The 21,541-nt window shown below is 51.1% G+C and overlaps 1 pseudogene; it reads left to right on the forward strand.

The window, feature by feature from the left end:
- The first annotated feature begins 9,263 nt into the window (after positions 1 to 9,263).
- On the forward strand, positions 9,264 to 9,988 carry LOC129401813 (olfactory receptor 7A10-like; annotated as a pseudogene).
- The last annotated feature ends 11,553 nt before the right edge of the window (positions 9,989 to 21,541 follow it).

Below are 21,541 nucleotides of genomic sequence, written 5' to 3' on the forward strand. Positions count from 1 at the left end.
CTCCCATCCCAGACCGTCCCCCTCCCTGAGTGGCATACAATTTCCATGTTACTTTCTCTCTACTTTGATTACATTCCACATTTCAACACCAAACCCACCATTATTATTTTTTTTTAATTTTTTATTATATCACCATGTGGAAAGTTACAAAGGTTTCAGGTTTATGTCTCAGTTATACAATATTCAAACACCATCCCTTCACCAGTGCCCATATTCCACCACCAAAATCCCCACGCAACAGCCCCCCCTTCAACTGTATGACCGATGAATTTCACTTCATTTTCTCTCTACCTTGATTACATTCCATATTGCAAAACAAAACTCACTATTGTTGTTGGAGTTTCCCCCCAAGGAAGACAGCCCTACTAAGGAAGCATTTGATAATTGGTTTGTCATTAAAAGATTGTATGTTTTCAGTTTTTAAAAAAGGTCGCGAGGCTGCAATAGCAGCCGCGAGGCTCGGATGTGTTCCAGTTCCGCAACCCGGAGCCGTATTAGTTGCTGCTCAGTGTCGCCAGGGCTCCATCCGGAGAAGGTGTGCCAGCTGTACCTCCTCCGTCTGGATCCCTGGTGTTGTAGGCCCGGATTCAGGTCCGGAGCATTTCTCCGGCCGCGTTGCTCACCAGACTGCCTGTCCTCTTCTCTGTTGAAGGTGGGAAGATGGCGCCGAGGGTAAACCCACCATTATTATTTGGGATTTTCCCCCAACACTCAGATCTGCCAAAAAGGCAACATTAGACAATTTGTTTTCTATTGCTGATTATGCATTGCATATGATGATGCGGGGCTGCTATTGCAGTCGCACGATTTTGGAATTCCGAACTTTTCATAATTAAATCTAGAGGGATTTCTGCTAAAAGCCACTGTGTTCCGAGCTTTGTTTCTGAGTCTCTGGGATCATGGCTGATAAGAAGCTCCATCAGCAGCCAAAGGGCTCCTTCGTGGGTAGTAACTTGGGGTCTCATAGGGGTGGGGTGGGGGAATGGACTGGCTCTGGCCCCATCCCATGAGGCTTCACATTGTCATCACTGCGGGCCCCTTCCTGGTTGTCCCTAGGCCTCTGGAAGATGGTTGGGGCAACCGAGCCGCCAGGGGAAACAGGCCAAGGCACGGAAACCATTCCCACCTGGGGTGGTCCGGTGCCGGAAACCTAACGCGTAGTCCGGACACATTTCTGCCAAAAGCCACTGGGTTCTGAGTCTCTGAGATCATGGCCGATAAACAGCTTGATCAGCAGCCAGAAGGGCGGCAACTCGGGACTCGGGTTTCCTAGGGGCTGAGGTATGGAAAGTGAGGGGGGTGGGGAATACTGGGGATTTGGGTGGTGGAAAATGTGCACTGGTGAAGGAATGGGTGTTGGATGACCGTATGATGGAAGTTCAAACATGAAATTTTTGTTACTGTATCTCACGGCAAATTAATAAAAAAATAAAAATATTTTAAAAAGAAAGGTTTAGAGAGAAGCACGCGCTAGGGAGAGAGCACAGGCATCTCTAGAGGGAAAGAGGCACAGCAGGACCGCTGCGATGTCCAGCAGGGACGCGCTGGCCTTGCATGCATCGACCATGCTTCAATCCTCGGCACCTCATATGTTCCCCGACCCCGCCAGGAGTCATCCCTGAGCACGCCAGGTATTCAAAGAGAATAATAAGTGCAAACGGGAGGAAGAGCCTGGGCTTGCCGGCTCTTTCCCCTGGCGGCCCGCTGGCCCTTTCTCCTGCCAGACACAGGCAGTTCTCCTAAGGGGACGAGGACGGTGCCCCACTGAGCAGCATGAAGCTGACCTTCCTGTCCCTGCTGAGGTTGAGCGCTGGCGCCAGGCAGACCTTCACCTGCCTGTGCCAGAACTCAGCCACAAGGCGGGAGGCGGCCTCGGGGGGCCAGGGCCCCACACTGTGCTTGCAGGGGGCCGAAGGCTAGGAGCTGGGCCTCAACCAGAGGACGGCTGCTGCATTCAGGGCCCCCCAGGATGGCTGCTGGGTCCTCGAGCAGGCAACGGGAGGGCGCAGGGGGATCCCTGTGTCAGTGCTCTGCGCCCCTGACCCGCCCTGCCTGCACCCCCGCAGCTTTGGAAGGGACAGGCCGAGAGCCTGCTGGAATTCAGTGCCACCCAAGGACGCGTCCTGCAGCTGCTGGAAGTGGCAGACACCTGCTTCGGACAGTTCTACCAGAAGTTCGGCTTCCAGTGGGGCCAGTCTGCTTCAGTAGCTGAGAGTCTCGGGGGTCGTGGGAGGGAGGACAGACGGGAAGACCCCACGGGGGCACTGATGGTGCTGAGGCCTACAGACTCTGTATTTATCTTCTGCAACTACGTCAGGGTCAGACAAGAGGAATCTTCTTCCTTCATCAGCCCCGGGGAAACCCCAAACCTCTCCCCTCCTCTCTTGGGGGGGGCACAGCTAAAATTTAGCTGGAAGTTTAGCACCCCTACACCCCATACAAAGACTTCCAGCTCTGAGCTGATACAGGGCCCCCAAACCTGCCTCCCTGCCCTGTCCCCCCAAAACTCTGGTGCTTCAGCACCTCCTTGTTGACCACTGGGTTCCCTCCTGGTCAGCCCGAGATGGCTGGAGGCTTCCCCTGGCATTTAGGGAAGCAGAGCAGGTGGGGGTTCCCGGAGTGTCGGAACCAAAGTCGAAATCCAGAAGGAACTGGGGACCCCTGCAAAGCTGTGTGCCCTCCTCCCCCACCGCCTCAGCCCCATTCCAGATGCTGCCCCACCCCTGCTTCTAACCCCCTCCCCCAATCACCCAGCCAGGTCAGGAGGTGTGGCCTGGGGAGGGGTGGAGTGGGGATTGGGAAGTGACCCTGGATCCCACGTCCCACTATCATTCTCGAGGGATCCCTGGGCCAAGAGGAGGCCTCCTCTGGTGGATTCAACTCGCTTACACCTGCCAAGAGCTGGAGGGGATGAGAGAGTCCGGCATCTTCCAGCCCTGCCCGCGCCCTGCTGGGCCTTGGGTCAGAGAATAAACTGGTGAACTGTGTCCGGGTGTCCATGCTGCATGGGGATCGCCCCACTCACTCTCTGCGTGGAGGGACACCCAGTGAGCAGTGCTCCAGAGCCAGCTGCCAGAGAGAGAACAGGGTAACACAGGAGAGGCTGTGCCCTGCCACAGGACCATCCCTTCAAACAAACCGGTTCACAAGGTCTCCAACCCCTCAGCCCCACACCCCAGGACCCCATATTTTGAGAATGCCATCACCTTCCTGGGAGTTTTGGGGTTCCTAGACATATGAAAAATCCCAAGCCCTTTGTTCTCGGTGGAGGAGGGTGACAGAGGCCAGATTCAACTCCAGCATCTCCAGATGTCTGGGGTGAGGGTAACAGTGGTCAGAGGAACTGGGGGTGGGTTAAGAAGAATTTTAATTAACACAGTAATAATGAGCCTAAGACTGGGCAATCTCCTTCCATGGAAATTCTAAAAACATTATTTCTGCCTGCCGAGGATAATGATGCTCAGGGATTACTCCAGGATCTACAGAAAAGGAATGACTCCTGGCAGTGCTTGGGGAACCTATGGGATGGCGAGGATTGAACATGGGTCAGCTGCATGCAAGGCAAACTCCCTATTCGCTCTACTAGAGCTCTGGCACTGAGAATTTTTGTTGTGGGGGAGGAGGGTGTGGACCCACAAGGTTCAGCGAGCCATTGAGTATCTGGGATTGAACCTGTTGGCTACAATCAGGGCTAGATTATTTTGTTGTTGTTCTCTTTGCTTTGAACAAGAAGAGTTCTGAACCCACTTTGCTCTGTCTGACCCAGCCCTTTAGAAAGATTTCCTGTTAAATTCAACCCCACATGCTGTCTCCTCACGTTCTGACGGTGACCCAACACACTTCTACAAGGAAGAGGGGACATGGATACAGCGAGATACAGCTCAGAACACACCAAATTGGGGTGAGGGAATCTGCCATCAAGGCGCTGACATTGTTTTGCTTTTATTTGCTTTGTTTATGGTTTGGGGGTACACAAATCCAGCAACACTCAGGGGTTCTCTTGGCTCTGACTCAGGAATTACTCTGGCATGATGGTGGGACCGTATGGAGAGACAAAGAAATAACCAGGGTCCTGTGACTGCAGGCAAGAGTCCTAACTGCTCTGCTCCCACTGCATAGTCCCAAGGGCTTTTTTTTTTTCTCTTTGAGTTACACATGGCAATGCACAGGGGTTACTCCTGAATCAGGAATCACTCAAGAATCAACCCTGGCAGTGCTCAGAGGCCCATATGGGATACTGGGAATCGAACTCAGGTCCGCCGCATGCAAGGCACACGCCCTACCCGCTGTACCATTGCTCCAGCCCCCAAAAAGGGCTTTCTTAAGGAAATCTTGAGCGTGGGAAAATTCGGGCTCCGGTAGTTCTGGTGAAACACCACAAGATGGTGCTGTGGGAGTTTCGGTCCGTCCCCAGGCTCGTTTCTCTAAGAATTTTCCACTCTTGGTTTTGCTTCAATGTTAAGTATGTGGTCATTAAGGATCCAGCACACAGCGTAGGGCCATGAATTGAATACTGACCCGGAAAGGGGCTTGCCTTGTATGGGGTGACCCGGGTTCTATCCCTGTAGCCCATACGCTCCCCCAAGCACCATCAGGAGTGATTCCTTAGTGCGGGGGCAGAGGTCACCCTTGAATATCGCCGGCTGTGGTCCCCGAAACTCAAACCAAAGGCTACCATGGTGGATTCCTTCACGCCAAACTTGGAGATGCTAAGCTGAGTCTTGCTTCCACCACCTTCCTCCACGGAAAACTGCAAAGGTGTGGGGATGACCGGTACAGGAACCAAGTCCTCTGTTTTCTGTGGAGGAGGGTGGCAGAGGCCAGACTCAACTCTGGTATCTCTAAAAGTTTGGACTGAAACTACCATAAGAGAAATCAGGAGCAGGTTGAAAAGAACTTTGGTTAAAACAGTCATAATGAGCCTAAGACCAGGCAATCTCCATATCTGGAAATTCTAAATACACCATTTTTGGGGTTGATGTGAGCCCGTGGGGTTCTGGAGACCCTTATGAGTACTTGGGACGGAACCTAGTCATCCATGAACAAAATAAGGCTATTCTGGGTATTATTGTCATGGCTATTCTCTTCGCTATGAGCACGAAAAGTTCCGACCGCACTTTGCTCTGTGACCCAGCCCTTTGGAGAGGTTTCCTGTTATAGTCAACCCACATGCCATCACCCCACCTTCTGAGGGTGCCCCCAAATTTTTCTACAAGGAGGAGGGAACATAAATACAGCCAGATACCGCTCAGAACCCCCCAAGTTGGGGTGAGAGGTCTGCCATCACGGTACTGAGGTTGCTTTGGTTTTATTTGGTTTGTTCATGGTTTGGGGGCCACAAACCCAGCAAAGCTCAGTGGCTTTGCACTCAGGAATCACACCAGGAAGACTGGAGAACCCCATGGGGAGCCTACGAATGGACCCGGGTCCTATGAATGCAAGGCAAGAGCCCTAAAGGCTCTCCTCCGGCTGCAGAGACCCAAGCGACTTGCTTGATCCTTATGACCCTATACTTAATATTGAAGCAATGAAAAGGGCTGGAAGTCTTCAGCGTGGGAAAATCGAGTCGCGGTAGTTACGCTGCAATGCCACAAGATGGCTCGGTGGGCGTTTCTGTCCCTCCCCAGGCTCATTTCTCTAAGAATTTTCCACCCTTGGCTTTGCTTCAATGTTATCTATAGAGTAATTAAGGATAAAGCACGCAACTTCCACAGGTGCAGCTGAACTCTCAAAGTGGGGTGAGGGAATTCTCCATCAAGGGACTGAGGGGGCCTTGTTTTCATTTTCTTGTTTGTTTGGTTACGGTTCGGGCCACACCCAGAGGTGCTCAGGGGACACTCCTGACTCTGCCCTCAGGAATCCCCCTAGGCACGACTGGGGCACCATATGGGGAGACAACGGATGGATGACGGTCCTGTGGAGGCAACGGCAAGGGTTCTAACCTCTCAGCTCCCGCTGCACTGGATGAAGCGGTGTGCTTGATCCTTAATTACCCCATACCTAACATTGAAGCAAACCCAAGGGAGAAAGTTTTTAGAGAAATGTCCCTGGGGAGGGACGGAAACGCCCTTAGCGCCATCTCCTGGCATTTTGGCAGAACTGCCGCAGCCCGTTTTCCCAAGTTTAAGATTTCCAGCCCTTTGCTTTGCTTTAGTGTTAGGTATAGGATCATTAAGGACCAAGCCAGCCGTTTGAGCTGCTGCAGAGGGAGCAAGGCAGTTAGGGCTCTTGCCTGCAGTCACAGGACCCCGGTTCTTTCTTTGACTCCCCACACAGTCCCATAAAGACTCTCCATGCAGGAGTGATTATGAGTCAGAGCTAGGTGAACCCCTGAGTGTTGCTGGGTTTGTGGCCCCCAAACTATGAACAAATCAAATACAAGCAAAACAGCCTCAGAGACTTGATGGTGGATTCCCTCACCCCGTCTTGGGATGTTCAGAGCTGTATCTCCTTGTAGAGGAGTGTTGGGGCACCCTCAGAACGTGAGTTGGTGGTATGTGGGATTGACTATAACAGGAATCCTTTCCAAAGGGCTGAGTCAAACAGAGCAAAGCGGGTTCAGAACTCTTCTTGTTCAAAGCGAAGAGAACAACAAAATTATCTTGCCCTGGTCATGGATGACCAGGTTCAATCCCAGGTACTCAATGCTCCCCAGAACCCTGTGGGCCCACACCAAAGCCTCCAACCCCCCGTAAAAATCCTTGGTGAAACAGCTGAAGTACAGTGGGTAGGGCATTTGTCTTGCACACAGCTGACCCAGGTTCAACCCCGGCCATCTCTTAGGGTCCCCCAAGTACCGCCAGGACTCATTCCTGAGTGCAGAGCCTGGAGTAACCCTTGAGCATCGCTAGTTGTGACCAAAAAGGAAAAAAAATCCTAGGCAGAAGTGATGTATTTCGAATTTCCTGTGTTTCTCTGTTCATTCTCAGGCAGCTGGCTCTGGAGCACAGCTCACTGGGTGTCCCTCCACGCTGAGTTTGAGTGGGGTGAGCCCCAGGCAGCATGGACTCCTGGACACAGTTCACCAGTTTATTCTTTGATGTGAGGCCCAGCAGGGCGCGGGCAGGGCCTGAAGTTGCTGGACTCTCTCATCCCTTCCAGATCTTGGCGGGTATAAGCAAGTTGAATCCACCAGAGGCAGCTTCCTCTGGCACACAGATCCCTCAGGAATGAAGGCAGCACCACTGGGATCCGGGGTAACCCCTGAACACCCACTCTTCTGGGGTCCAACTTTGTTCCTTCACTCGGGTACCGTCCCAACTGTCCAGCTCCCCCAAATGTCAGGAGAAGCCAACGAGCAGTCTCTGTTGAACAGGTGGGAATCTAGTGGTCAATAAGGAGGTCCGGAAGCAGCAGAGTTTTGGGGGGACAGGGCAGGAGACAGGTTATGGGGGGCCTGTACCATCTGTGAGCTGAAAGTCCTTTGTATGGGGTACAGAGATGCTAAATTTCTAGCTAAACTTCTGCTGTGCCCCACAAGAGAGGAGGGGAGAGGTTTGGGGTCCCCCTGGGGGCTGAAGCAGGAAGGAGATTCCTACCCAAGCAGAGGGGCTCCAGCTGGAAGCAAACTTCTGGTCGAGCTGTCCTGTCTGAAGTTCGAGGCTGCCTTGTGGAGCAGCTGCAGGACGCTTCCCTGGTGGCGCTGAATTCCAGCAGGGTCTTGGCCTGGCCCTACTGGAACCGAGGGGTTGCGGGCAGAGCAGTTCAGGGGTACAGTGCATGGACGCGAGGACCCCACTGTGCCCTCCCGCCGCCCGCTCTGTGGACCTGGCACTGGTCCAGGGGGTCCCGAAGCCTGGCCGCTGCCATCTGGTTGAGGCCCAGCTCCTGGCGTAAGGCCCCCTGGAAGGGAAGCGCGAGGCTCTGGCACCCCGCACCGCATCCAGCCTGGTGGCCGAGTTCTGGCACTGGCAGGAGAAGGTCTGCCTGGAGCCGGCGGGCGGCGCTCAGCAGGGACAGGAAGGTCACCCGCACGATGCTCACCAGGCGCCGTCTGCGTCCACGCAGGAGAACAGCTGGTGCCCAGGCAGGAGTCAGGGGCCAGCGGGCTGCCAGGGTCAGGTCGGCCAGCCCTGGCTCTTCCTTCTGTTTGCACTTTGTGTTTGTTTCTGCACACCTGGTGGTGCTCAGGGATGACTCCTGGCTGGGCTCAGGGGACACTATGGGGTGCCTTGGATCGAACCCCGATAGACGACTACAAGGCCAGCGCATCCCTGCTGGACATCGCTCTGGCCCAACTGAGCCTCTTTCCCCCTAGAGACGCCTGTGCTCTCTCCACAGCGCGTACTACTCTCTACACTTTCTAAAGAAGTTTCTATAAAAACTATTTTGTTGGAGCCCCCACCATGGTACAGTGGGGAGGGCACACATCCTTGCACACAGCAGACCCAGGTTTGATTCCCGGCATCCCATAGGGTCCCCTTCAGCACAGTCAGGAATAACTCCCGGATGCAGAGCCAGGAATCAGCCCCGAGCACCGTGGGTGTAGCCCAAAAAGATAAACAAAAAGAAAATGATATTGCTTCTCTCTCTCTCTCTCTCTCTCTCTCTCTCTCTCTCTCTCTCTCTCTCTCTCTCTCTCTCTCTTAAAAAAATCCAGCTGAGCCTTTCCCACTGAACTTCTGTAGAGTCTGTTCCTGCCACTGGCACAATTGTCTCTGTTTGAGTCACTGACCTTAGTCATTGCTTCGATCTCAGTCCTCGGTCAGGCTACACCTTGTCCCTGAAATCCCTAAGCCAAAACTCCCACTATGCCTGTGGGTCCCTGCCCTCTCCTGGGAGCCAGCCTCTCTCATCCCGGCCCACCTGCGTCCCAACACCATGACTGACCTTCTCCCCTCGTAGGAAGGAGCTGGACCAGCCTCTTGGCTTCTGACTGGACCATGAGGCCAATTTCATGTGAGGGACACAGGGGGTCAGTGAGCACAGGCTCTGGGTGCCTCCTACCAGCATCTTTTTTGGGGGGTGAGGGTCAAACTGGGTTTGGGGAATTTCAACTTATGTTAGTCATGTTTAGTTTGGAGAAAACTAGTCATCGTGTTTTTAATTTTCCCATTTCCTGGTAGTTACCTACACATGGAAAAAGATTATTATACTAGAATTTCACAATTCTTCCTTCTGGGATTATCAAGGGAGCCAGAATTGCAGCCTCTCATCTTCGGCTTTTTTTGTCGATGTACCTGGGCACGATCTTGGGGAACCTCCTCATCATAATGGCCGTCAACATACACCCCCACCTCCACACGCCCATGTAATTCTTTCTCTCTAACCTGTCCTTGGTGGACATCTGCTTCATCTCCACCACTGTCCCCAAGATGGTACAGAACATCCAGACGAAAAGCCAAGCTGTATCACCCAGATGCACTTTTTCATCATCTTCGCCATACTGGACAACTTCTTGCTGTCCGTGATGGCCTACAACCACTTTGTGGCCCTCTGCCAACCCCACACTACACGGTCATCATGAACCCCCAGATTTGTGGGCTGCTGGTTCTGGGCTGCTGGATCACGAGTGCCTGAACTCCTTACTGCAAAGTTTCATGATGCTGCGCTGTCCTTCTGCATGGTTCTGGAAATCCCCCACTTTTTCTGTGAAATCAACTGAGTGGCTCAAGTGGCTTTTTCTGACACTCTGCTGAATGACATCGTGACATACGCTGCCATTAGGGTGCTGGGTGGCGGACCCCATGCGGGCATCCTTTACTCTTACACTAAGAGCGTGTCTTCCATCCACGGCATAGCGTTGGCTCAGGGCAAGTCTAAGGTGTTTTCCACCTGTGCATCCCACCTGTCCGTGGTGTCCCTCTGCCACTGCACGTGCATTTGCATGAAACTGAGCTCTGCCGCCTCCCGCAGCTCCTGTGACAGTGCCAACACTTCGATGATGTACACGGTGGTCACCCCCATGCTGAACCCCTTCATCTACAGCCTCTGGAACAAAGACTTAAAGAGGGCTCTAAGAAGAATATTTGGCACAGCGAGTGCCTGAAAGGCCAGTGATGACAAGATGAAGAGGCAGGAAATTGGTCTCCTCCCATCTGATCTTCTTTAGAATTTCATTCTGGAACTCTGAGAAGGTTCGTTTTCTTGGAATGACTTCTGTACAAACTCAATAGCCCATTTTTCTTTTCGCTTTATATTTGGGGGGAGTCACACCTGGCGATTCACAGGGGTCACTCCGGGCTTCTCACTCAGGAATTACTCCTGGAGGTGCTCAGGGGACCATATGGGTTGCTGGGATTCGAACCCGGGTCGGCCACGTTTCAAGGCAAACGTTCTACCCGCTGTGCTATCACTCCAGCCCCTCTTTTTTTTTTTTCTTCACTAAATAAAATCTAGGGTTGGGGGAGCATACCTGGCAATGCTCAGGGCTGACTTCTGGCTCTGCACTAAGGGCTGACTCCTGGCAGGGCTGTAGACCGTAATGGGATGCCGGGGATTGAACCCAGGTCAGCCTTGTGCAAGACAAGAGCCTTTCCTGCTGTTCCAGCCCAAGTGCACTTTATTAAGCTTCTGCTCTGATGCAAAAATTTCGGGCCACACACAGTGATGCTCAGGGCTGACTCCTGTCTCTGCATTCAAGAATCACTCCTGGCAGGGCTTTGTGGACCCTGTGGGATGCCAGGCTCTGAACCCAGGTCAGCCATGTGCAAGAGAAGTGTCTTACTTGCACTGGCCCCACAGGCACAGTTTTTTAACCATCCAGTTTGAGGTATTCCCCAAAGTGATTTTCCAAGATTTGGATCAAGAGACGTTACACTCTTTCACTGGCAGCTGATAAGTTGTAGCACACCCTTCTCATGCCAAAGGATTTCCCCTTGTTTCCCTTCAATAATCATCACTTGATTTGAAAATACTATACCTTGGCACCTAAGTTTGTTTTCCTAACTTTGCTATAGAGGTACCTGAAAATGCTTTTCAGCTACAACAACCTTAACTCCTGCTGTGACATGTTGCCCTAATTCTTTTTAAGCATACGGATATTCTATCATATTTGAATATCATAAGTGATATTTTCCTATTTTTGTTTTTGGGCCTCACTCAGCAATGCTCTGGGATTTCTCTTAGCCCTGGACTCAGGAAATCACTCCTGGCAGTGCTCAGAGACCAAAAGCGATGCCAGAGATCAAACCCGGGTCAGCCATGTGAAAGGCAAGAGCTTTCCCCGCTGTACTACTACTTCACCAGTGGATCATGATATTCTTGACTACAAACAAGGAACCATTCACCTGGGGAGGAGTCACCCACATGTTCCTGACCAAATCTATATGTAACTCAATGTGACCATCATTTTCACTGCAACACTCACCTTAGTTAACCAACCTCCAGGAAAAATTGAAATATGTTTATTACAGATCCTAGGGCTATGAGGAATGGGAGTCAGGCAGCAATGTTCAACATTGTTATTAGCAACAAAAAGTCACCTTATTGCTTGAGGCAGAGAGATTCACTTTTCCCCTATCCAGGGGTGAGAGAATAAACAAAGATGCTTTCCTCTGGGAAATGAAAACCCTGACATTCATTATGAATGGACATTTATTGTAGATTCATCAGTGTCTCTAAACTTTGACACAATAGCGGATACACAGGTCTAAGCAGCTAAGAGGATTATTGTCCAGTTGACCAGCTACCGATGTTTTACCATACTTGTGGCAGCTTGCTAAAGGTACACTGACCCTCTGACTTAACAAAGATTCCAAATGAAGGAGCCAGGGCACTAGTACAGTGTGGTTAGCATTTGCCTTGCACTCCGCAAACCCAGGTTCAGTCCCTGGCATCCCATAGGGTACCCCAAACTCTGCCAAGAGTAATTCCTGAGTGTAGAGCCAGAAGTAACTCCTGAGCATGACCGATGTGGCCCACAAACAAAAGTTGTTCACTTTTAGAGGCCCTGAAACCCGTTAAAGTGATTGTCTTACAGACAAATGACCTGGGTTTGATCCCCAGCACCCCACCGGGGCCCCATAGTCCTGCCAGGAGTGATCCCGGACTACAGAGCCTGGGGGAAGCTCTGAGCATTTCTGGGTGTGACCCAAGACAAAAAAAAAAAAACAGAAAGAAAATATCCATTAAGGGTTTGGAGCAATAGTACGGCAGGTAGGGCATTTGCCTTGCATGCAGCCGAGCCACGTTCAATCTCTGGCATCCCATAGATCCCCCAAGCACCACGAGAAGTAACTCCTCTTTTTTTTTTTTTTTTTTTTGCTTTTTGGATCACACCCAGCGATGCTCAGGGATTACTCCTGGCTTTGCACTCAGGAATTACTCCTGGTAGTGCTTGGGGGACCATATGGGATGCCGGGGATTGAACCCGGGTTGGCCGCATGCAAGGCAAACACCCTACCCGCTGTGCTATCGCTCCGGCCCCACGAGGAGTAACTCCTGAGTGCAGAGCGAGCAGTAACCACTAGCTTCCCTGGGTGTGACCCAAGCAAAAAAGCAAAAAATAAATCATCCCATCCCTCCCCTTTTTCGCACTCCATAGTCTCCACCCTCACCAAATCCCGATTACTTTTTCCTGGTCACCTAGTCTCATTCCTAGGCCATCTTCTGGCTCCATGCAGTGCTTCCTAATCTGGAATCTGTCTAGTTTAGAGCCATTGCCTAGGAGCTGATGGCCCTGTGGGTCCAGGAGCCAGGCTGGGCAGAGCCCTGGGAGCTAAGGCAGGTTCAGGCCTGGGGCCTTCTCTAGGCCCACTGTTATCTCCCCACCCCCAGTCGCCCATTCTCTACCTCTGATTGGATGAAGGTGAGGGTTGATGAGAACAAAAGGGTCAATCAGATGGACCTAGATGACCTGGCACTCCACCCTTCTGCTCCCACTAACTAGCTCACATCCTTCCAAGTCCTTTCTGACCTCAGGTAGCAGAAGGCTCAGGAAAACATCCAAACAGGCTCTCCCAGAGACTGATGAGATCCTACAGCATGCCAAGGCGGCCTTTCAAGTCCTGAGCCAAAAGCTAGGAATAACAACTGAGCACTGCTGGGTGTAACCTAAAACTAAACAAACAAGTTTGTTAGACTGAGTTCCTCTGGCTTTGACTCAATGGATGCAGATTAGAAAGTGGTGGAAGGTCTGACCTCCAGCAACCACTCCCCATAAGAAACAGAAACAGCAGCATCAGGACCCAGGTGTGAGATGAGGCATTTTGACAACCCAGGGTCACCCCTCACTAGGCACAACAGGAATCGGGAAAGACCGGGGGCCGGGTAGAAAGGGCAGCGGAGGAGCACTGGCCTGGCAGGTGGCCATTCTAAGCTAGATCCCCGGCACCCATGGGGTTCCCTGACCACTGTCATGAGTGATCTCTGAGCATCGCCGGGTATGGGTTCCCCAAAACCCCAGATAAAAAAACCCTCAAAGTTGTTTTCAGAAACCCTAGGGAGCGGGGATTATAGTACAGTGGTTAGGAAACCTATCCTCCACATGGCTGACCCCAATTTAATCCCTGGTATTCCATAAAGCCCCCCATCCCACCTCGAGTGATCTGTTTGCTCAAGCAGGAGTTAGCCCTGAAAAGAGTGGGTGTGAAACCCCCTCTCCAAAAAAAACAAAAAAAACCCAGCACTCAATGACTGTGTGGGCCCTGTGCCCCCATGAAGAAGCTCCAAGTTAGCACAGTGCCTGGCATGCTTGTGGCCCAGAATATAATCCTGGGCACCACCTCCATCATCCAGCACTGCTGGGTGCAGCCTGGGGCCTCGAACACTGGGGGGAACAACCGGAACTGTGAGGGTCACAGCTAGAGCTAGAGGTGCTAGCAGTGGCCCTCACACCCAGCTTTATCCAGGTGTGGCCCCGAATTAGGGAAAAGGCATTTAATCATGGACCTGTCTGCCTGCCCGGGTAAGCCCCGCACCTGGGACAGGATGCCCAGAGACAGGCCCCTCCTTCCTGGCAGCTCCATTTCATGGCCCCCTTGGGAAAGCGGGCAGCGGGCTCCGTGTTCTGAGCTGCGGGGAGGGGTCACGCCTGAGCCTCACCCACAAAGGCCAGGTGCCTGCAGGCCTCCAGCATCACGTCTCTGTACAGGCGCCTCTGGGCAGGGTCCAGCAAAGCCCACTCGGCCCTGGTGAAGTTCCCGGCCATGTTCTCATAGGATACCGACCCTGAAACACACACAGATGCCAATAAGCAGGCCCCCTCTGAGTCCACAGGCGGCAAAAGCACTCAGGGGGGCAAAAGTAGTGCCTTGGAATATAGCTCAACCGCCCCCTCCCGGGACCCTGGGAATATTACATTGGCAAGTGCTGGGAGCCACATCCCCACCTCCCAGACAACGCCCCACCCAGACACCTGTGGACAACTGGGAACAGGCCTTCTGCCCCGTAAAGAGAGACAAAGGTGGGACTGGAGCAATACCACAGCAGGGCATTTGCCTTGCACTCAAGCTGACCCGGGGCATTTGCCTTGCACTCAAGCTGACCCGGATTCAATTCCCAGCTTCCCATATGGTCCCCTGAGTGCCGCCCGAGTGCAGAGCCAGGAGTAACTTCTGTACATCGCTGGGTGTGACCCAAAAAGAAAAAAAAAGTGACAAAGGACCCATGTGTGTAGGATAACATAGCCTCAGATAGTTTAGGTTTATTGAGTTACTCCCATCCCAGTGCTCCCATTCCTCTGTGTTTATTTGTACTTCTTTCTTTGTGTTCTGTTGACTTGTAAATATTGTTTTTCTCTTCTCCTTGAGTCCTTTATGTAGTTTATTCAGAGCCAAGTCCTTTTGTATGGGCACAGGAAAACTGTAGCAAATGGTATTCTTTGGTAACCTGAGAGTCATTTGACTCTACATGATATTTTCCCCCTGGGCATCTGTTCTCTAGACCTAAGCCTCAGCTGCCCTTACTTCCTAGCACCCCCAAAAGCAGAGTCCCGACAATGGACGGAATGGACCCAGGGCAAGTGGTGAGTTATGTGCTACCCTGGCATCGAGATGGGCCTGGCCAAAGTGCCTAACGCTTAACTCTAAGTTAAGAGCTTGGTCATGGACAAATGCTGTCATGAACCAATAAGTAATATAACTAGATTCGGACCCTGCTAGGGTTAGGAATGATTCATCTGGCCTGAGCGCTATAGTCTGAGTCTGCAAGATGTTACCAGGAGAGATGCCCTACAAGCCTCAATGTATTTCTTAACTGTGTCCATACAAAAATAACTAGAATTAAGATGTGAATAAGTTCTTGGACTAAGGAAAGGAGAAAAACCTTAACGGGTCTTTTTCCTGCTGACAGTTAGGAAGGGCTTTGGAATGCCTGGCCCTCAGGAAGGGCTTTCTTATGTTGCTTTTGCTACCTGACTGCGTGTAGCCCAGAGGGCCAGGTGGGAGAGACAAGTAGGGGGAGAGAGGAGTGAAGGAGAATTGAGCAGCAGAATCTAGAGAGAGGAGAGATCGTGAGCCGGGAGAGAAGGAGAGAGACTGGAGAGAATGGAGTAAACGGCAACTGATCAATCAACCGGCTTGGCCCTCGTTTCCTCTTCTGTCTGCCCCATGGCCCGGACCGCTCTGGCTGGGCGAGTGACCCGGGACCGAACCCCCTGAACACCCGGGGGCGGCCGATGCCGAGAGCCGCCGGGGCTCTTCCCCTGGTCGCCCCCTGGCAGATGTTTCTTACAGTGGAATATTATTATGATTGATTTCAAAGATTGTTTCTCTAATATCCCTTTAAGGGAAGAGGATAGAGAGAAATTTGCTTTTACTGTCCCTTGAAATAATGAGCATCCTACTAAGAAAGATGTCAGTAAACTGTTGTGGCACAAGGGGTGATAAACAGACCGACAATGTTCCAATATTTTGTTAATCAACCATTGGATGTCGTAAGGACACAGTACCCTGAGATTAAAAATATCCATTATATGGATGATATTCTAATTACTGCTGCACCTCAGACAAATTTGCAGAAGGATCATGAAGCTGTAATTTATGAATTAGACTCATGGGTTTAAAAGTTGCACAGGAGGGGCTGGAGCGATAACACAGCGGGTAGGGCGTTTGCCTTGCATGCGGCCGACCCGGGTTCGATCCCCGGCATCCCATATGGTCCCCAAGCATGCCAGGAGTAATTCCTGAGTGTAAAGCCAGGAGTAACCCCTGAGCATCACTGGGTGTGACCCCCCCAAAAAAAATTTGCACAGGATAAAATTCTCCTCAAAGTCTTTGTGAATATTTAGGACAAATAATATGGGAGAGTAAAATTATGCCTCAAAGGTCCAAATTTGGAGCGATAAGTTGAACACCTTAAATGATTTTAGGAACTATTTGGAAATATATATTAGCTATGGCATTCTCTAGGCATTCCGACCTATGCCTTACAAAACTTGTTCCATACAGTGGAGGGTGATTCTCACCCGCTCTCACCATCATCCAATCAGAGATAGAAAATAGGCGGTGGGGGTGGGGAAATAACCGCTGCTGAAGAGGCCCCAGCCCTGAGCCGGCTCTTGGCTCCCTGAACTCGGCCAAGCGCAGCGCTGGACCCGCGGGGCCGCCAGCTCCTGGGGAGGAGCGATAAGGCAGACAAATTCCAGATCCAGAAGAACTGCCCGGAGCGCGAAGACGGCCTACGTATTAGACCAGGCGGTCAGGAAGAAGCAATCGGGACCAGGTGAGGGAGAGTGGAGTCTTGGAGTGGGAAACGGGGAAAGGGAGGGATGAGTGACGTCATAGCCGAGGCTTCTGAACCCAAAAATTGAACAGTATAATGAAGTTACTTTTTTTGGGGGGGTTCACACCCAGCATACTTAGGTATTACTAAGAAATTACTCCTTGCGGTGCTTGGGGGACCTCTGGGATGCAGGGAATTGAACCTGGGTCAGCCCCACGCAAAGCAAACGCCCTACCCACTCTTATGTTGCTCCGGCACCCTAATGAACTTTCCTACATTTGTGGGAGGGAGGGGAGGTCACACCAGCAATGCTCAGACCTTCTTTCTGACTCTGTAGTCCGGAATCACTTCTGGCAGGGCTATGGGGACCCAGTGGAGTGATGGGAATCAAACCCTTCCCATTTGTCTGCAAGAGAATTCCATTAACCTGTTTCAGGGTACTTAAGAGTGAACAACTTTTTTTGGATTGTTTCATTTTGCTTGGGCCACACTTGGTAATGCTCAGAGGTTACTCCTGACCCTGTACTCAGGAATTACTCCTGGTGGTGGTCAGGTGACTTATAGGATGTGGGAATCAAACCGGTGGCCACGCCCTCCTAGCTCTACTCTAGCTCAGGCCTCATGAACTATTTATTTTTCTTGTAGGATTACACCTGATGATGCACAGGTGTTACTCCTGCTACTGCAGTCAGGAATTACTCGTGGCGGAGTAGGGGGATTATATGGGATGATGCCGGGAATCGAACCTGGGTTGGATGCGTGCAAGGCAAACACCCTATCCTCTCTGTGCTATTGCTCCAGCCCCAAACTGATGAACTTTTAAGCATCTGAATTTTGTCTGCAGATCAGTTCTGAAGATCCCACCCACTCTGGAGTGAACCCTCCGTGGTACTAACATACTCGTTATTTTTCTTGCAGCAAGTCTTGAATCTTCCCCATGTAGCTTCTTCATATGCCCAGATCCACTGTCCCCTAACTTCGGACCTTCTCAAGTAAGATGGTGAGTTTGGGCTTAAATCTTTTTATGATTATGATGATAATGATGATGATAATTGTGTCATTTGGGCCTCACACATCGGTGCTCAGGACTGACTCCAGGCTCTGTGATCAGGGATCACCTGTGATGGGTCCTAGTGCCTATATGGGATGGCAGATATGGAATTTGATTTGGCCTCATACAAGGGAAGCGCATCCCCTCTGTCCTATTTGCCCTTCCTCTCTTTTCCCAGCTTTTATACTGGTTAGTGGCTGAGATTTCCATGCCAGTCAGCCTATGGGTGGGTTTCACCTTTGTGGTGACCACCCCCCCCCCCCATTTGTACCCCTTGAGTACTGATGCTAAGGTGTGATGGCAGGCAGATGAGGAGAAAGAGGCAAGAGAGGACAAGCCTGAGGAAAGTAGGTGGTGTCTGTTCTCAAAGTTAAGTCCAGAGGTTTTACCCAGAAGTTGTTCCTGCCCTGCCTTTGGTGTTCTTAATGGGGACGTTCATGATGCAGACAGAAAGGTCGAATCATTAGTGCTTTGTGGTAGATTTATATAAATTTAATCAAAGAAGTCTTTAGGGGTTGCTGTCATGTGCCCTGTAGGATAACATAGCCTCAGTAGTTTAGGTTTATTGGGTTACTCCCGTTACAGTGCTCCTATTCCTCTTTGTTTATTTGTAGCTTCTTTCTTAGTGTTCTGTTGACATGTAAATAATGTTTTTCTCTTCTCCTTGAGTCCTTTGCATAGTTTATTCAGAGCAAGTCCTTTTTGTATGGACACAGGAAGACTTAACAAATGTTATGCTTTTGTAACCTGGGAGTCATTTGACTCTACATGATATTTTCCTCCAGGGCATCTGTTCTCTTGACCTAAGCCTCAGCTGCCCTTACTTCCTAGCACCCCCAAAGCACGGTCCCGACGTGGGACAAGAAGGACCCAGGGCAAGCGGTGAGTTGTGTGCTACCCTGGCATCGAGATGGGCCTGGCCAAAGTGCCTAATGCTTAACTATAAGTTAAGAGCTTGATCATGGACAAATGCTGTCATGATCCAAACAGTGATACTAGATTTGGACCCTGCTAGGGCTAGGAAAGACTAATCTGGCCTGAGCGCTGTAGTCTGAGATGAGGTGACCCCCGGAGAGCAATTCTAAAAGTTTTATGCATCTCTTGCTATGCCCATACAAAATGATTAATATTGTGAATGCTTATATGTTTGTTGGACAGAGAGGAGAAACACAACCATGGGATTTCATCCTTGGATGGGTCCTGCTGAAAGCATATCTGTGCTAGAGAATAGGTGTTCTGCTAGTGTTATTGAACTTTTTGTGCCTAGCATTTTATTTTATGGTTAAAATCTGTTCTAAACAAAAAGGGGGGAGATGTTGGAATATTTCCCCTTTTCCAGCTGCCTTCTGGAGTTTTGTCACAGAAACCTAGCTGATCTTTGACCCGCAGATCTAAGGTGCTAGCCTAGTCTTTGGGATGTAAATTTCAGGTGCTGTCTAGTTTGTAGTTGACATGTAGATTTCTTGCTGCAGCCCAGCCTGGTCTTTGGGATGTAAATCCGAGTGCTTTCAGCCCAAAGGAGGCTTCAGCTTTGGTTTTGGTTTTGTATCTTGTTTCCGGGGGCAGATCCACAGGGCCAGATCCACCGAAAGAGATCAGGGAGAGACAGGTAGGAGGAGAGAGAGAAGCCAGAGAGAAGAGTTGAGCAGAGTAGATCCAGAGAGAGGCCAGAGCTGGGAGTGCGGGACATGAGAAAGTTTGAAGATTGAATAAATGGTAACTAATCAGTAACCAGCTTGGTCCTCGTTCTTCCTTCGCCTGTCCTTGACCACCGGCCGTCCCGATAGAGTCCACACACTGCGGTTCCAGAGCACCGAACTCGGGCGGTGAGATAGAGTCGCCCGGAGAGCCCGCGAGTGCACTCGCCCTTCGGCGAGCTTTAGTTTTTTACAGTGCCCCACGGCTGACCTATATGAAGTGGGGAGGAAACAGATGGTCACTATCTCTCCCATCCACCTTTGTCACCCGGGACCCAGGGTTTCGGGATTCCTGTCTCATCTTGCAGAAAGGAATTTCAGGAGTAGAACTTCAGTGAAATTATAGTTTTTATTTGGAGGACGGAGAGAAAGGGAGGAGGGAGAGAAAGTGGGAAGAGTGGAGAGAAACAATGCTCAAGAGAGGGCTGGAGAGATAGCACAGCGGGTAGGGCGTTTGCCTTGCACGCGGCCCACCCGGGTTCAAATCCCAGCATCCCATATGGTCCCCTGAGCACGGCCAGGGGTAATTCCTGAGTGAAGAGCCAGGAGTAACCCCTGTGCATCGCCAGGTGTGACCCAAAAAGCAAAAAAAAAAAAAGAGAGAACCCGGGTTTCCGGGTTTCTCCAAGCCAGAGAGAGCCCCTACACACATCCCAGCATTAGACAGGAAAACATGAAAATGCACATCTCAAGAGGGGAGATGCTGGGGACACATGTGCTCAGGCACCGCGTGTGCTTGGGCAAGTGGGGGCAGGCAGCTTTTGGACTCGGGCATCCGGTGAGCTTCCTTCCTTTGTCTAAGGTGGCCTCTATGGAGATTTTTCAAACTGTCCCCATGTGGGGCTTCAGTCTAGACAAAAGTCCATTGCTAAGAAGGTTGAGGAGATGGGAGTGGTGGTGGTCTTCTTTGAAATTCTTTTCCTGGCCTTTTGTGTCTTTCAGATGTTCTCTGGGTCAGTTGCTATTAGATAAGTGAGGGTCTTCTCAAGTCTAAGTTCCTGTTTCTCTGCAAGGTTGGCCTTTGCAACTTCAAAGCTGTTACTTCCCAGGAAATTTACTGTCATCACCTGGGAAGGGGAATTCCTATCGGCCTGCCCACCTACATCAGAATGACGCCAGACTCTGAGCTCAGGGATCTCGGCTGCGGGTCCTGGGGGACCTAATGGGATGTTGGGAATCAAACCTAGGTTGGAGCGTGCAGTGCCAGCGCCCTTCCTCTCTGCCATTGCTCCTGCCCCATAAGCAAGTCTTCCTGGAGGCCTTTGTTAGGCCCCTTGATGCTACATTGACAGACAGCAGGATCTCTCCAGGCCTTTAGGGAATCCTGCAGGTCGCCTAGAATTATCTGTCTGAGCAGCGAGTCTCTGGAGTCTGAGGACTTGAGCAGAAGCTTCCTTTTTTTGTAACTTCTTATTTATTTATTTGCTTTTTGTGTCACACCTGTGATGGACAGGGGTTACTCCTGGCCTTGCATTCAGGAATTCCTCCTGGCAGTGCTCGTGGCGACCATATGGGATACTGGGAATTGGACCTGGGTCAGTAGTGTGCAAGGTGAACACCCTACACAGTGTACTATCTCTCCGACCACAGAAGCGTCTCTTAGGCATCACTTTATAACAGGAATCTTGGTCTAGGTCTTGGGAATGTGAAGTGGGTTTCCCCACATGATGCAGTTAGGTCACCCACCAATTCTTGGGGGTGAATGGGAAGGGCTAGTCACCAGGCCACTGTCAGTTTCCACATTCTTTGAACAAAGGTTCCCTTTGTCACTCCCGCTTTTGCTTTTTGGGTCACACGCGAGATGCTCAGGCCTTATTCCTTGCTCTGCATTCAAGGATCACTCCTTGCAGTGCTCAGGGACCGTTAAGGATGCCAGAGATCAAATATACATCTGCCATGGCCATGTGCAAGACAAGTGTTGTCCGTAGTGTGCTTTTACTGCAGCCCCGTCCCTTTCTCACTCTTTTGAAAAGTCCCCTCAGAGTTTTCCTATGTGTCTTGGCCGGGTGCTGTCATGGTTCATGGCTTGCAGCACTTGCTACTGAGCTCTGCGTCCTGCACACATACTCGTGTTCCCCGTGGGCACCCTGATTATTTAAAGTAGATTAAAGTAGGGGCTGGAGCAATAGCACAGTGGGTAGGGCGTTTGCCTTGCACTCAGCTGACCTGGGATCAATTCCCAGCATCCCAT

Source organism: Sorex araneus, chromosome 2, assembly GCF_027595985.1.
Source record: "Sorex araneus isolate mSorAra2 chromosome 2, mSorAra2.pri, whole genome shotgun sequence".
Lineage (NCBI taxonomy): Eukaryota > Metazoa > Chordata > Mammalia > Eulipotyphla > Soricidae > Sorex > Sorex araneus.